The sequence below is a fragment of the Protopterus annectens genome, chromosome 2.part2 (assembly GCF_019279795.1).
Source record: "Protopterus annectens isolate FY-2018-M chromosome 2.part2, PAN1.0, whole genome shotgun sequence".
Classification (NCBI taxonomy): Eukaryota; Metazoa; Chordata; order Ceratodontiformes; family Protopteridae; genus Protopterus; species Protopterus annectens.
This window is the reverse complement of record NC_056730.1, coordinates 537,764,802-537,779,640: the sequence shown is the minus strand read 5'-3', so window position 1 is coordinate 537,779,640 and position 14,839 is coordinate 537,764,802.

The following is a 14,839-nucleotide window of genomic DNA, read 5'->3' as shown; positions in this document are numbered from 1 at the left end:
AGATTTCCTGAATTTCCTGACTGTTGACATCCATTAGCTGCTGTTAACTGATCTGTCCACTAGATGACAGCATTAATCTACTTTTACATACTTTATTGTAAAGTAAATCAAGCTACTGGATATTTATCTGTCCTACTTGCTCTATTGCCCTGCCCTACCTTCTGTAGCATCCCTTCTCCCCCTCAATCTCTCTTAGCAGAACTGCACCTTACTCCTGACCCTTGCTGCTCTGTGCTTACTACTCACCTCACGGATTGTTCCTCTCTGACTTGCTCTTCCATTTCCTTGTTTCTGACCTGCTCTGTTTGCCCAGCGGGCTCTCTCCGCTCCCCTACCCTACCCCCAAATCCCACCACCCCCAGTGCCCCTACATTTATTCTTCTCCTAACATCCCTCCCTCTCTCCCCCGACCAATCCTCAACACTTTCCCTCCACCCCACCTACCTCTCACTACCTTACCCCTTCCCTCCTAAATCCCTTAACCTCCTCTCTATTACATCCAACAGACCCCACCTATCATGCACTCTCCTACTCCTACAACCTTTATTTCCACATCCATCCTCATCCTTCTTCTACTTCCTCTATACCATGCCACCTTCTTTACTCACTTCTATCAAAACCCTCCACCTCTACCTCCGCACCTCCCCCACACAACACACTTCCACAACATCTCAGCCTCTTTAGCTCCCTCCCACCCTTCCCTCCTCTTCAAAGTAAAACTTCTCCCAATCACTACTAAATACTACAAACCCAGACCTTTTCTTTACCAGACACTTCTAAGTACAAACCAAAACATCTTATTCCTTATCTCACTTACCTCTGCTTAGCCGCTGACATTCACCCTAATCCAGGACCAAACTTCTCTCCTGCTAACCACACTAGCTCCCACAATAATTCCACCAATAAATACCTCAAATTCCTCACCATCAACACCCAAAGCTTAAAAAATAAAACAACCCACTTTTATGTCTGGCTCACTCACAACTCACCTGACATTGTAGCCATTTTTGAAACCTTGCTAAAACCTCACATAAGTGACTCTGAATTCATTCCCCCTGGATTTCAGTTACTTCGATCTGACCGCCTAAGTACTCCAACCAGCTGTCCTTTACTCCATATCCTATTCCCATCCCTTATTTCAACAATGATGAACTTGTAGCAGGCCTTCTAAAAATTAGCAATCATAAAAGCATCTGCTTCATTTCCCTCTATATTCCTCCAGGTAACAACATCAACACCCTGGAAGACATCCTGTCCTGGGCCTCCTCAAATATTAAACTGGAAACTTACATATTGGGTGATGCAAACATAGACTGGAACAAAATCAACAATCCTAACTCCACCATGTCATTCGATCTATTTAACTACACTCAACTTATTAACACCATCACTAGACCCAACAAAACCAACCACCCGGGCTCCATACTAGACTGGATCATAGTATCTCACCCCAATAAAGTGATACAATCTGGTGTCATACCAGACCAATTAGGAGACCACCTCCCTGCCTTCACCCATCAAGCTTCCCTCAGCCCCCTACACTCCCACCAGTTTATCCACACTCAGAACCTCTCTAACTTTAACACTACTACTTTCTCTGATTCATTAAGGAATACCAATTGGAACCCCCTGAAAACTCTTCCATTAGACTCAGCCGTTGACTTTTTCAATTCAACTTTCTTAAATGTCCTTAACTCCCTAGTTCCAGTAAGAACAAAAAGAGTAAGAACTAAGACCACCTTGTGGCTTACCAAAGACACCAAAAAGATTATGCTACAAAGAGATACAAACTGGAAAACTTACCTCCAAACTAAACAACCAGACATCTTACTTAAATACAAACAACTAAAAAACCTTGCCAAAAACAAGTTATCAAAGATAAAAAGTCCTACTACATCAAAATGCAAACAAATCATGCAACCCCCCCCCCAAAAAATTTTGGAATTCTATCAACTCTCTCCTTAGGCCAGGTACTAAAAACAATCCCTGCCCCGACACCAGCAAATCTAACCTTGAAATTGCTTGACTATTCAACACCTTCTTCACCACTTCTGTTGCTGAGCTAAGCAAGACCTTTACCAACAACAACCCTCAACTCCACCCCAACCAAACATCCTCTCCCTCCTTTCCCCCCCACTTTTGAACTCAAACCCATTTCCACCTACCAAATAAAGAAACTACTCTCTAAACTAAAGCCTTGCTCCAATGCCCCTGACAACATTCCCTCCTCCTTCTTAAAAATTGTACCCAAGCTATGGCACTCTGCATATATTCTTCCACTTCACAAGGGTGGCAAAAACTGTAACGTGTCTAATTTCCACCCCATTGCCATCCTTTCCCCTCTCTCTAAACTCCTTGAAAAATGCATCCACCTTCAGCTCTTGCCATTCCTTACCAAACACTAGCTACTCAATCCTATCCAACACGGCTTCCGCCCAGGACATAGTATGAACACCACCCTTTTATCCTTCTTACATACTGTCAATTTATCCCGTGACTCCGGTAATTTAGTATCCTCAGTTCTGCTGGACTTATCTAAAGCTTTTGATACCATCTCCCACACCCACCTTCTGAATCATCTGTCTAATCTCAATCTCTCCCACAAAACTCTCTCCTGGTTCTCCAGTTATCTTTCCGACAGGTCCCAGACTGTCAAATGGGGCCAGGGCACCTCCACCTTCCATCCTACCCCCACTGGAGTACACCAAGGAACGACTTTTACAAGGCCATACCCAATACTAAAATTGTTCAATATGCTGACGATTCTACTTTGATCTGCTGCACCTCCATCTTAACAGATCTCCAACTACTGACACAAACAGCCTTCTCAACTACCGAAAACTGGATGCTCCAAAATCACCTCTCATTAAATACTAACAAAACTAAAATCCATCTATTCTCTCCTTCTGAGTCCCCCCTATTGATTAAAACTCATTCCAAATAACCAGCCATAACAATTCCATTTTAGAGGTCATTCCTTCTGCCAAACTTCTTGGTGTAACCATTGATGAACACCTAAAATGTAATACTCACGCCCAGCTAAACATAAAGAAAACCCACATAAAATTCGGCCTACTTTATAGAAGCAACCACTTCCTCTCTCCTGCTACCAGACTAACTCTCACCACTACTTATCTCCTTCCCTCTCTACTGTATGGCACCCCTCTGCTTACTAATTTATCCTCTTCACTATCCTCCAAACTAGAAGTATGTTACAATAAAATCTCCAGATTTGCTACCAAAGCCAAATCTTCCTCTCATCACTGTTCCTCCCTTCACTCATTAAACTGGCTTGAACTCCATAACCAACTTGACTTTCTCCAAATCATGACTGCCTACAGACTACTATTCCAACCTACCAAGTGCCCTGCACTTTCCAGTATCATCCAAACATATACTCCCCATAGAACACTTAGATCTACCCACCAAAACCTAATCACCATCCACAAATCCAAGTGCCCAGCTGGTCAGCTGGTCAGCTTCTGCTTTTCGTCACGTTAGCCAAAAAATGGAATGCTCTTCCCTTCACTCTTAGGACCTGTGATAACCTTGTAAACTTTAAAACTCTTCTTCATTCTCACCTTTACTCAAACAGGAAATGCAACTGTACTCTTCACCCTATACCTCTCAAGGTCTCCTCCACTTTTACTCCTGGCTAACCTCTCACCTAACTAACCTTGCTCATTTGTATTATGTATAAATAACTATACTGTAAAATCTAGCCTCAAGGCCATTTGCCTGTCTTTTACACCTAAACAAAATTGTAATTGTTTGTTTCTTTATGAATGCTACCTGGTTATTTGTCAGTAATGCAAAGTTTCTTAGTAATTATTCAAGTAACTATGTATTGTTGGAGCTTTTCTCCCCGGGCCACCACTGAAAATGGGCTCCCCAAGCCCAGTGGACCTCCCCAGTCATCAAACTGGAATAAATAAATAATAATATAAATAAATATCTAGTTTTGGGGGAGATGGACCGTGGTCTAGTTAGTTGGTGGTTGTTAAAAGTGGAGAGGATAGGTTTGTAGTGAGCTAGGGGTTGGTCTGATTCACTCAAGGTGGGAGCAAAGATGGTATGAGATATGGGGTGGTGAAAGCCAAGATAAGGCTGGTTTTCATAGATGGTGAGGAGATATATGTAATGAGAAATGAAAGTCGGGAAATTAAAAGCTGGGGAGTTAGAGCCTGGGCATGGACTGTCAATCTATCAAGTAGTTAACAGTCTTGTGATCTTCAACAGCCATGTTAGATAAGTGTAATTAGCATCAGATAGTAAGTATAGATGCCCAGAGCAAAGTAACTGCATGTGCAAGTCTATGAAAAGGTTAATGTTCTCATCAGTGCTCCTTCCTAAAATGTTTTATAAGTTAAGCAATAAACATTGTATGTACTGCAATTTACCACTTTTCTGCAGTGATTATTGTTTAAACATAGTCTTAGGTTCATAGGTGTGTACTAGGCTAATGGCCCTGGGGCCTTTACAAGCCTAACCATAGGATTTCCCTGGCATAGTGCCACCCGACCTTAGTTCCCAGTGCCTCTGTCGAGTAGAGCCACTGGAGTTATCCCAGGGTGAATTGTCTGTTTCCCATCCACTCATTAAGATTTCTCTTGGAGAGGGTCAGCAAGGTGCTCTGCTTGACATGTATGGGAAGTCTGTTCCATAGCATGGACAGTCTCTGGGTTATGAACCTGTCCATCCAGCATGTTCTGTTAATTGTGGTAATGAGGTTGAGGTCTCTGGAGCATGTGGTGTGGAGGACTGGGATTTCATTAGATGTAGCATTTCTAACAGAGCTGGGTCAGACATGGCTTTGTAAGTCAAGCAGAGATCACCTCTAAGTAGGTGATAGGAGACAGAGAATAGTTGGAGTTTTTTGAGGCTGTCCATATAGGACAAGTGTTTAAGGCCTAGGATCTTCTTTGTGTGGTACTTTTGCAGTCTCTCCAGTTGTTGCAGGTGTCTAGTGAAATACATGCCAAATGGGGCATTGTACTCGATGATTGGCCTAATGAGGGAGGAGTAGGGGGAACAATGACCTCTTTCTTCCTGGATGCAAAACCTTTAGTAATGAAATGTGCCACACAGAAAGACTTTCTGACCACAGTGGTAATGTGGTGAGAGAGGTTGCTGTCAACCTGTGTTCCCGATCTCTTATAACACCTTTGGTGTTCAGTGGACAACATGTTACACCACCATGCATTTCACTGCCATGTCTTGAACCCTGGACCCTGTGCACTACAGTCAGAACAACATACCCCTATGCCACATCATCAGTCTTATTCTAGCTCTCCCTAAGAGCATCCTAGAACTAAATCAATGCTACAACATTCTCAGATGTGTCATAATTACAGAATCTCTAGCTTAGATGCCCCTAAGCAGTATATTAGTCACATATATGCAGGCATTGCATAACTCCACCTATAACGATCTTATAGATGGCATACCTGAGGTAGTGAGCCAATGTACAAATGTCGCTGTGCTCTAAGAAAATGTACTACTTCTGACACTTCACAAAAAATGTATGAAAGAAACAAATACCCTGAGAAACAAGAGGAACAACTTTCAGTAGACAGTATGTCTGTTAGCCATTATGAGGTAATAATAATAATAATAATAATAATAATAATAATAATAATAATAATAATAATAAAGTTTTAGTTATACATAAGCTCCAGTGAAAGCACTTCCTAAAATCTACAGTTCCTCCATGAAAGTTTAAGGTTAAATTTTACAGACTCAAATGGACATAAGCTCTACCACAAGCTTTCCTTCACCTATATTAATACACCTATGTATAATCATTTTAACTAGGAAGCGGGAACAGTCAGTAGGACACAAAAACTGAGGACTAACAACACCAAATTTAAACAAGTTCATAAACCTACAGCATACATATCACAGTCTGGAAAATGAAGAAATGTTTCACTTCATCATTTGGATAACACATTAAACTGAGGCTTTAAAAAAGATCCCACAGCGCTTATCAGAAAGACTAAGAGTTGCTTTTTTTATATTAACACTTTTCCATCATTCTTTCATTATTTATGCATTCATTTTATTTACATTTTATATAATACTTTATACATCTTAATGAAACACTTTATGCATATTTATTTTCCTAAATACATTTAGCAACCATTTCACACTCCACTCTTTCCTACATAACCATTAATTTATGGCACATATTACTTCATTATCTTTTATTTTGCTATACAGCAATTCCTTACATTTTCCTTCCCAGACCAAACAACAATGAATACAATTTTAACCGATTGTTCACATTCAACTACCCTCCCACCTACTGCATTTGCAGCAATTTTCCATGTCTTTATTTTAATTTCATATTCCTTTTTTTCCACACCTTTTGCTTCTCTTTTCCTTTTCTTACACCTACTCATCCATATGCATTTATATTTTTTAAATAACAAATTTCATATTATTATCTCTTTTTTTAGACATGTTTTTAATACCCAAAACAAATTTATTAATGTTGAGAAAACAACTGGATTTATTAAATCCAAGCCCCACCCCCCTTTATTTTACATTATTAAATATCCATATTTTCCTGTTGAACAAGCCCTTGCTAAACACCTGTTTGTTGAACCACAGGTACAATCCAGTACGGCCACCACCAATAAAAGACAAACTTGCAAACAAATACACTTTTAGATGCAAAACCTTAACGCCAAGTTTATTGAAGGTAAAAGAAGCGTTTTCACTGAAACCACAGCTTCAGCTTCATCAGAGATGACAAAAACCCGCCAAATCAGGTTTAAATACACACGTCATAGCCTGCTCCAAATACAGTCATTAAAGAGCCATACTCATTTAAATAAATAAAGCAGTGAATAATAATACTTACAAGTACAATTAAAACCTCTAAATAAACTAAGAGTTATTATTAATATAAAATTCAAATTCTTAAAATATTGTTGACACTATACAGTTACTTATCTTATGAATCAGTGCAACCCTTCACAAACCATTAGTTTTTCACATAAGGGACAATGAAAACCACCACATAAAATATAAAATGTACATAACAGTACTAAAGGCTTAAAAATCAAATATTATTAATTTACTTTGATGCCATTCTATCCAACTAAATTTATTTAAACCTTAAAAAATAATAATAAGAAAAAACTTACAAAATTATTACAGTATTCAGAAAAAGTTAATAACCCTTATAAATTCTTTTACAAGTCTTTTTCAGTGTAGACATATCTATGTTGAATTTTTGCTAGTACTACCACTCAAAGACATAAGAAAAAATGGTAAACGACTAATTTTAATGACCAACTACTACCATAGTGTGGTTATTACAAATATTAATGTTAGAACCTATAAAATCAACTATCTTATTTTTATTATTATTATTATTATTCCAAACTAAGGGTCAATAACCGGTTCCAAGAACCATATTTTGTTAAATTTTAAGAAGAGTATATAGAGAAGTAAAAGCACCTTACTTGTGAATTAACGTTTATAACTTTTTAGTCTCAGTATACAGGCTATATTACAGTGCTCATTTAGGCCAGGGTATGAAAAAGCATCAAGTCTCAGCTGCCATTCTAATTCTTTGTTCTCAAGAATAAGGGATGTTGGACCACCTCTTCCAGTGTTTAATATTTGGTCAATTGCGGTGAATTCAAAACTATGCCCAAGATTTTTTATAATATGTTTCGCTAGGGCATTATCATTGTTTTGCTTCCTTATGGCATAGCCATGTTCGTAGACTCTGTCCCTCAGTCTTCTATCTGATTTTCCTATATAGAATGCTGGACAACAGCTACACATAGCCAGATAAATAATGGATCTTGACTCGCAGTTTAGTTTATGGTTAATTCTAAATTGCCTCCCTCGAATACAAAAAACACTAGTTGTTTTCACGAGGTGGCAATAATTACAATGTCCACACTGAAAGGAACCTTTCATCTTGGTAATTGTAGAGGGTGCACAGTACCTCTGTAATAAAACTTTCAAATTGTTCCCTCTTCTATAAGTCACCCTTGGTTTATTTCCTAACCTTTCAAATAGTTGGTGGTTATTGGTAATAAAGTACCAATTCTTATATAAAATGAACTGAATGGTTTTTGAGTCAGTATTGAAAGTGGTAATGAAACTGCATTCATATTTATTACATATGGAATTCCGTTGCTCAGTTGTGTTAGTAACATTACTATGTATTATACTGTTCATCCCTGTACCCACATCCGACATTGGAATGCCAAAAATAATGGCACTTGTTTTTCAGGTAAAAGTGGAGGGTAAAGACCCAATGCCCTTTTACAATTGACCTCCTGGAATAATTCCTCAAATAATTGTAACGGATAGTCCCTATTAATGAACATGTTTTTTAAGGACCCACATTCTTTTTGAAATAGCAACTCAGTACTACATATCCTAGACGCTCGGATCAACTGACCCTTAATTATAGCTTTCTTTTGCCTATAAGGGTGACAACTTTTAAAATGTAGTAGTGAGTTGCAGTAGGTAGGTTTTCTATAAATACTTGAAAAGTATTCGCCTTTTATTGGGTCCTTGCTCAATTTGATATCCAAGAAATCAATTTCCTTCTCAGAAAATTTTGATGTAAACCTTAAAAAAGGTGTAGTGTCATTAATCATGGAAACAAACTTCATAGCATCATCTTTACCCCCCTCAAACAAAATAAAGATATCATCCAAATACCTAGTGTAAAATTTTACCTTTTCTTTCCTTACAGGGTTGTCAAATATGTTGTTTTTCTCCCAGTGTGCCATGAACAAGTTCGCCACACTGGCCCCACAAGGGGACCCCATTGCTACCCCTTGTTTCTGCAAAAAATATTTGCCATTGAAAGCAAAGTAGTTGGATGATAAAATTATGTCCAATAACTGGGTAACTACATTAATTTCTTTCTTAGTGGCTTTGAATTCTGTTAACATGAGGGAAATCCATTTGATTGCCTCTAAGTGGGGTATAGATGTGTATAAATCTACTACATCTATAGTTAAAAAATTAATTGCGTTGTTAAATTCCACATCTTTGATCTTTTCCAGGAAAGTCCAAGAATCCTTACAGATGTAAGGTGCTTCTTTGAGATGTTTTGAAAGAATAGCTTCTACTAGTTGTGCACAAGGATATGTAAGGGACAGTCGGCTGTCTATAAGTGCTCGAAAGGGAGGATTCCTTACATCTTTATGTATTTTGGGAATCCCAAAGATTACCGGTGTTTTTGGCATTTTGATATCTATATAGTTATAGGTATCTATGTCAATATCACCGTTCAAGAACAGGTCTCTAAAATAACCCCTGTTCCTCATGTGTGAAGTATTAACTTCATTTAAGGACGAAGCCGAATAGGCCGGTCCTTCAAGTATAGTTTCCATGATATTGTCATAATGGCCCTTATCAAAAATTGCTAGGCCGCCACCCTTATCCGGCTTAATTACCCTTACTGGTGCTTTACATAACATATCCAACTCTACCAGCTGTTCATCAGAAGTGTTCTTAAATTTCTCTTGTTTTCTGACAGTATTCGTTTTTAAATGCCTCAAATCTAATTCACAAACCTTCTCAAAAAATAATAACCCATTATGCAAAGGTGGATTGTATGTGCTCGCAAGTTTAAGACCTACCTCATTGTTTGTCTCCTGATTATTAAACAGTAGTTTTAAATTTAACTTCCTTACAAAACATTTGAGGTCAATAATGGTCCTAACCAGGTCACAACTGGAAGTGGGAACAAAGGTGTTACCATAAGCAAATAATTCCACCAGACAGGGGTTGACCTGAAATGAAGAAAAGTTATAGATTTTAAAATCACCTTTCTGGTTAAGCAAAATATTTAACCCATCTACTTCATTTATAACAAATTCAGTCATTTGAGTCAATGTTTGTTGTTCCAATCCCTCTTCTGATTCTGTCGGGCTGTCCTTTGCCCTAAAAAATGGTCTGTATTGTCCATTTCGTTTTGCCTACCCCCTTTGTTAGAGTTATTGCTCCTGGTGTTATATGTCTTCCTTCCATTTTTTTGTTCTGTTGCTCTACTTGCAAAATTACCATTCGAACTAGGACCTTCTGTGCCTTGTCCGTTTCCTTCTGATGTCAGTAGGTGGTCTTTGTCATTTTCCCCCTCATTTAAGTGATCAATGTCCTGTCAGGAAGAACTTACTTTCAACTTAGGGTAAGCTGAGTTGGTAGTATAACTCAGCCTATCCCTACCTAGTTTCTTGTTTTTAGTAACCTTAAATTTTTCTATAACACCATCAATACTTGAAAAAATTCTAGAATAGTCAAATTTGAATCTTTCAAATTCAAGGTTAGTTTTAAGTTTTTCATCTAATATGTTCACTTCTTCCATCAGTTTGGCAATCTCCATATTATAAAATTTAATAATAAGCTCTAGCAGTTGGATCCCTTGGTTATCGAAAAGTTGTCCCAATTCTTTAAGAAAATCATTGTTAGTGAACAAACTGGTCGGGCAGAAGTTTGATCGCAAGCCCTTTGGGACCATTTTTTCTCTAATACATTGGTGGAAATAAGCTACTTCAAGCTGTAGCTTTTTCAGTTTTAATAGTTTAGTGTCAAAATCTCTCAATAAGATATTAATAGATATTTCACTTACTGCTTTTGTTCTAATATTAGTCACTGTGTTATCGACCTGGTTACCAAAAACCAGGTTGTCGGTATTATGGATCCACAATCCGAAATTCGGAACCCCCGTAGCCCCTGGAGGCATAGGCAAAGGAACTAACAATGATTTTCTTAAAGAATTGGGACAACTTTTCGATAACCAAGGGATCCAACTGCTAGAGCTTATTATTAAATTTTATAATATGGAGATTGCCAAACTGATGGAAGAAGTGAACATATTAGATGAAAAACTTAAAACTAACCTTGAATTTGAAAGATTCAAATTTGACTATTCTAGAATTTTTTCAAGTATTGATGGTGTTATAGAAAAATTTAAGGTTACTAAAAACAAGAAACTAGGCAGGGATAGGCTGAGTTATACTACCAACTCAGCTTACCCTAAGTTGAAAGTAAGTTCTTCCCGACAGGACATTGATCACTTAAATGTGGGGGAAAATGACGAAGACCACCTACTGACATCAGAAGGAAATGGACAAGGCACAGAAGGTCCTAGTTCGAATGGTAATTTTGCAAGTAGAGCAACAGAACAAAAAAATGGAAGGAAGACATATAACACCAGGAGCAATAACTCTAACAAAGGGGGTAGGCAAAACGAAATGGACAATACAGACCATTTTTTAGGGCAAAGGACAGCCCGACAGAATCAGAAGAGGGATTGGAACAACAAACATTGACTCCAATGACTGAATTTGTTATAAATGAAGTAGATGGGTTAAATATTTTGCTTAACCAGAAAGGTGATTTTAAAATCTATAACTTTTCTTCATTTCAGGTCAACCCCTGTCTGGTGGAATTACTTGCTTATGGTAACACCTTTGTCCCCACTTCCAGTTGTGACCTGGTTAGGACCATTATTGACCTCAAATGTTTTGTAAGGAAGTTAAATTTAAAACTACTGTTTAATAATCAGGAGACAAACAATGAGGTAGGTCTTAAACTTGCGAGCACATACAATCCACCTTTGCATAATGGGTTATTATTTTTTGAGAAGGTTTGTGAATTAGATTTGAGGCATTTAAAAACAAATACTGTCAGAAAACAAGAGAAATTTAAGAACGCTTCTGATGAACAGCTGTTAGAGTTGGATATGTTATGTAAAGCACCAGTAAGGGTAATTAAGCCGGATAAGGGTGGCGGCCTAGCAATTTTTGATAAGGGCCATTATGACAATATCATGGAAACTATACTTGAAGGACTGGCCTATTCGGCTTCGTCCTTAAATGAAGTTAATACTTCACACATGAGGAACAGGGGTTATTTTAGAGACCTGTACTTGAACGGTGATATTGACATAGATACCTATAACTATATAGATATCAAAATGCCAAAAACACCGGTAATCTTTGGGATTCCCAAAATACATAAAGATGTAAGGAATCCTCCCTTTCGAGCACTTATAGACAGCCGACTGTCCCTTACATATCCTTGTGCACAACTAGTAGAAGCTATTCTTTCAAAACATCTCAAAGAAGCACCTTACATCTGTAAGGATTCTTGGACTTTCCTGGAAAAGATCAAAGATGTGGAATTTAACAACGCAATTAATTTTTTAACTATAGATGTAGTAGATTTATACACATCTATACCCCACTTAGAGGCAATCGAATGGATTTCCCTCATGTTAACAGAATTCAAAGCCACTAAGAAAGAAATTAATGTAGTTACCCAGTTATTGGACATAATTTTATCATCCAACTACTTTGCTTTCAATGGCAAATATTTTTTGCAGAAACAAGGGGCAGCAATGGGGTCCCCTTGTGGGGCCAGTGTGGCGAACTTGTTCATGGCACACTGGGAGAAAAACAACATATTTGACAACCCTGTAAGGAAAGAAAAGGTAAAATTTTACACTAGGTATTTGGATGATATCTTTATTTTGTTTGAGGGGGGTAAAGATGATGCTATGAAGTTTGTTTCCATGATTAATGACACTACACCTTTTTTAAGGTTTACATCAAAATTTTCTGAGAAGGAAATTGATTTCTTGGATATCAAATTGAGCAAGGACCCAATAAAAGGTGAATACTTTTCAAGTATTTATAGAAAACCTACCTACTGCAACTCACTACTACATTTTAAAAGTTGTCACCCTTATAGGCAAAAGAAAGCTATAATTAAGGGTCAGTTGATCCGAGCGTCTAGGATATGTAGTACTGAGTTGCTATTTCAAAAAGAATGTGGGTCCTTAAAAAACATGTTCATTAATAGGGACTATCCGTTACAATTATTTGAGGAATTATTCCAGGAGGTCAATTGTAAAAGGGCATTGGGTCTTTACCCTCCACTTTTACCTGAAAAACAAGTGCCATTATTTTTTGGCATTCCAATGTCGGATGTGGGTACAGGGATGAACAGTATAATACATAGTAACGTTACTAACACAACTGAGCAACGGAATTCCATATGTAATAAATATGAATGCAGTTTCATTACCACTTTCAATACTGACTCAAAAACCATTCAGTTCATTTTATATAAGAATTGGTACTTTATTACCAATAACCACCAACTATTTGAAAGGTTAGGAAATAAACCAAGGGTGACTTATAGAAGAGGGAACAATTTGAAAGTTTTATTACAGAGGTACTGTGCACCCTCTACAATTACCAAGATGAAAGGTTCCTTTCAGTGTGGACATTGTAATTATTGCCACCTCGTGAAAACAACTAGTGTTTTTTGTATTCGAGGAAGGCAATTTAGAATTAACCATAAACTAAACTGCGAGTCAAGATCCATTATTTATCTGGCTATGTGTAGCTGTTGTCCAGCATTCTATATAGGAAAATCAGATAGAAGACTGAGGGACAGAGTCTACGAACATGGCTATGCCATAAGGAAGCAAAACAATGATAATGCCCTAGCGAAACATATTATAAAAAATCCTGGGCATAGTTTTGAATTCACCGCAATTGACCAAATATTAAACACTGGAAGAGGTGGTCCAACATCCCTTATTCTTGAGAACAAAGAATTAGAATGGCAGCTGAGACTTGATGCTTTTTCATACCCTGGCCTAAATGAGCACTGTAATATAGCCTGTATACTGAGACTAAAAAGTTATAAACGTTAATTCACAAGTAAGGTGCTTTTACTTCTCTATATACTCTTCTTAAAATTTAACAAAATATGGTTCTTGGAACCGGTTATTGACCCTTAGTTTGGAATAATAATAATAATAAAAATAAGATAGTTGATTTTATAGGTTCTAACATTAATATTTGTAATAACCACACTATGGTAGTAGTTGGTCATTAAAATTAGTCGTTTACCATTTTTTCTTATGTCTTTGAGTGGTAGTACTAGCAAAAATTCAACATAGATATGTCTTCACTGAAAAAGACTTGTAAAAGAATTTATAAGGGTTATTAACTTTTTCTGAATACTGTAATAATTTTGTAAGTTTTTTCTTATTATTATTTTTTAAGGTTTAAATAAATTTAGTTGGATAGAATGGCATCAAAGTAAATTAATAATATTTGATTTTTAAGCCTTTAGTACTGTTATGTACATTTTATATTTTATGTGGTGGTTTTCATTGTCCCTTATGTGAAAAACTAATGGTTTGTGAAGGGTTGCACTGATTCATAAGATAAGTAACTGTATAGTGTCAACAATATTTTAAGAATTTGAATTTTATATTAATAATAACTCTTAGTTTATTTAGAGGTTTTAATTGTACTTGTAAGTATTATTATTCACTGCTTTATTTATTTAAATGAGTATGGCTCTTTAATGACTGTATTTGGAGCAGGCTATGACGTGTGTATTTAAACCTGATTTGGCGGGTTTTTGTCATCTCTGATGAAGCTGAAGCTGTGGTTTCAGTGAAAACGCTTCTTTTACCTTCAATAAACTTGGCGTTAAGGTTTTGCATCTAAAAGTGTATTTGTTTGCAAGTTCGTCTTTTATTGGTGGTGGCCGTACTGGATTGTACCTGTGGTTCAACAAACAGGTGTTTAGCAAGGGCTTGTTCAACAGGGGACTGTATTTTTGTTATTTTTCAACTGTTTGTCCGGTCGTTGTCTATATAAATATCCATATTTTGATTGGATTCAACCTAGATCCCCACCAAAAAAGATACCCAAAAATTCACTTTCCATACAACCTGGGAACATGCCCCCTACACATGCTAGCTTTCCTAAAATATATGTGCTTAACATGTTTACCCTTTTTCTCAAGGACAACTGAAACATTCTCC